Source organism: Chrysochloris asiatica, unplaced genomic scaffold (genome assembly GCF_000296735.1).
Source record: "Chrysochloris asiatica unplaced genomic scaffold, ChrAsi1.0 scaffold00251, whole genome shotgun sequence".
Classification (NCBI taxonomy): Eukaryota; Metazoa; Chordata; class Mammalia; order Afrosoricida; family Chrysochloridae; genus Chrysochloris; species Chrysochloris asiatica.
In genome coordinates, this window is record NW_006408769.1 from 1006865 (window position 1) to 1009963 (window position 3099).

The following is a 3099-nucleotide window of genomic DNA, read 5'->3' on the forward strand; positions in this document are numbered from 1 at the left end:
ATCTCTGTATCCCAGAACCCTGTTGTTCCCAGGTTGTGCATATATCATTATTTACCTCTGTCTCACTTAGCCCATTGAGACCTGTCTAATTGTTCTCCCAGTCTACTTTGTTCTTCCTTTCCCCTCTCCATACTTGTATATTGCCCCCTCCCTAGCACCCAAACTATCTTGTGTCTAATTCTTGCCCTGTGCTCCACCTTCCCCTCCCTCCCCTCACCCACCTCCAACATCCCAATAATCAACAAAGAGTCCCTCCACCCCCCTTTAGTATGGGTTCTTTCCCTTAGTCTTTTACAGTAGTGGTCCTATGCAGTATCTCTTTTTTATTTTGATGTGAAGATATATTATTTTTCTTTGAGGTTTACTTATAATTTTTCATTTTCCAACACTTAAAAAACATTCTGTTTTATTCTGAAATCTACTTGACTTACTTTTCTTTGGAAGTTCTATATAAACTCTATTTCCTCTTTTTACTTTATAGTTGACTTAATTATACATTGGTTTCTCTGGTTCCCTATTTTCAGTCTTGTAGGTTTGTTTTACTTTAAATACTTCTATATCTGGATTGCCACCATTCATCTGCCAATTTGTCATTCTGTGGTGGCTTGTGAGTTGCTGTGTTTTTGGAAGCTGTGCCATGACATTTTAAATACCAGCAGGGTCACCCATGATGGAGAGGTTTCAGATGAGCTTTCAGACAAAGACAGACTAGGAAGAAGGAGTGACAAACTACTTCCGAATATTTAGTCACTGAAAACCTTATGAACAGCAGAGAAACACTCAGATATAGTGCTGGAAAATGAGCCCCTCAGGTTGGTAGGCACTTAAAATGCAACTGGGGAAGAGCTGCCTCCTCAAAGTAGAGTTGAATGTGATGACGTGACTGGAGTAAAGCCAATGGGAGTAAAGCCCATGGAACCTTCATTTGCTGATGGGGCACAACTCAAAATAAAGAGAAACAGCTGTAAACATCCATTAATAATCAGCATACAGAATTATGAAGTATGAATATGTACATTGTAAAAAATGGAATGCATAAACATCTATATCTTAGGCATTAGTGAGCTGAAATGGACTTGTATTGCCATTTTGAATCTGATAACCACATGGTTTACTATGACAAATTGAAGAGGAATGGTGTTGCATTCATCGTCAAAAAGAACATATCCCATATCCAGATCAGTGATGAGGTACAATGCTGTCTGTGATAGGATACTATCCATGCGCCTACAGGGAAGCCCAGTTAACACCACTATTATTCAAATTTATGCACCAACCACTAAAGCCAATGAGAATGAAATAGAAGAATTCTACCAACTTCTTCAATCTGAAATTGGTCAAACATGCAATCAAGATGTATTGATCATCAGTCGCCTGATCCCACTGCCGTAAGAAGGATGCTCCACAGATTTGGTGCCAGCCATCTCCAGCTCCCACATCTCTGCCACTGCCACAGTGAAGATGGTCTCAGTAGTACAAGTTGCTGATGAAGTATGCTGCATTTTTTATGACATGAAAGTTCAGAAGTGCTCCACACCTGAAGAAATCAAGAAAAAGAAAGAAAACTGTCATTTTCTGTCTCAGTGCTGACTAAAAGTGCATGATCATAGAAGAAGGCAAAGAGATCTTGGTTGGAAATATTGGGGTAACCATAACCGATCCTTTCAAGCATTTGTGGGAATGCTTCCTGAAAGATTGTCGTTATGCCTTGTATGATGCAAGCTTTGAAACCAAGGAGTCCAGAAAAGAGGAGCTGATTTTTTTTTGTGAGCACCAGAACTAGCACCTCTGAAAAGTAAAATGATCTACGCAAGCTCCAAGGATGCAATCAAAAAGAAATTTCAAGGTATAAAACACGAATGTCAAGCAAATGGGCCAGAAGACCTCAAGTGGGCTTCTATTGCTGAGAAGTTAGGTAGATCCTTAATTGTAGCTTTTGAAGGATGCCCTGTGTAGATCAATCAGTGCCACAAACCAGAAGCTTCCATGTTTAATGTTATTCTCTCTTTTTTTTTTTTAATTGAAGCAAATCTGTTTAGGCCAGGGTCTCACTGAGGGGGATTTGTCTTACCATCTTCTAGAGTAAATGAAATATTCTATAAACATGTGTGGATGGCCCCTCAATAAATCTAAAGTCTAAAGTTTTATTGGTGTGAAGTTAAATTCTTATTGGCCAACACCTGTTTTAATGAGTTGGCTTGCAAAGATTATTGTGAGGCTCAGGATTTTTAATGAAGAGACATACTACATCTCCGTTAAACTCAGCAGTTACTTTGTCTCTTCAGCTTAGAGAATTGGCCATAATTTGGTTATAATTTTGCCCCAACATTTATTCTTCATCAACCTAAGCTTAATAATGGAAAACAATTCTCCTCCCAGCATGTAACAACACTAATACACTAAGTACGATTTAGCCAGGCAGTCTTTAATTCTACCAAATGTGTAAGAGACTGCCTCAAAATTTTGTACACTTATAATCAATACTGATCTTGCAAAGCACTATTTACAGCGCTTAATGGGAACACAGGAAGCAGCTCTTTGCACCGTGGTGAGCTCTCTACTCACTAGTTGGGAGGCTGTCTTGGTGGATTGACCTTGCATCCTGGAAATCACGGGTATCCTCAAGAGAATGTGCATTATAAGCCAACTTATATGCACACTGTTGTTGTTGTTAAGTACCACGGAGTTGGTTCCGACTCATAGTGACCCTGTTCAGGGTTTCCGAGGCTGTGAATCTTTACGGGAGCAGAAAGCCTCATCTTTCTTCCGTGGAACAGCCTGGTAGTTTCAAACTGCCGACTTTGAGGTTAGCAGCCCGATTCGTAACCACTGTGCTACCAGATCTCCTTATATGCACATAAGGGCACCATTTTAATATACTTTAATGACAATGATAATATATTGACAAGGTAGCACACCTATGATATCTTTTTGTTTCCTCTGGAGTTTTGCTGCTTCTGGTACAGTAAAGGGGTGGAAGAATACTCGGTCAGTGTTCACTTTGGGGCCTGAGAGAATTTCCTCTCCTAGAGTTACTGTGTGATATGGGAGCACGGATGCCGGGTAACACTCCCAGGAAGCAGTTCCTGATGGATTGGA

The 3099-nt window shown here is 40.1% G+C and overlaps 1 protein-coding gene and 1 pseudogene across 1 annotated transcript in view; both read left to right on the plus strand.

Annotated features, from left to right (window-relative positions):
• The window catches only part of NOD2 (nucleotide-binding oligomerization domain containing 2), a 78057-nt gene that overhangs the window by 20362 nt on the left and 54596 nt on the right, over positions 1-3099 (plus strand). The window lies entirely within an intron of this gene.
• Positions 1462-1956, plus strand: LOC102823290 (annotated as a pseudogene).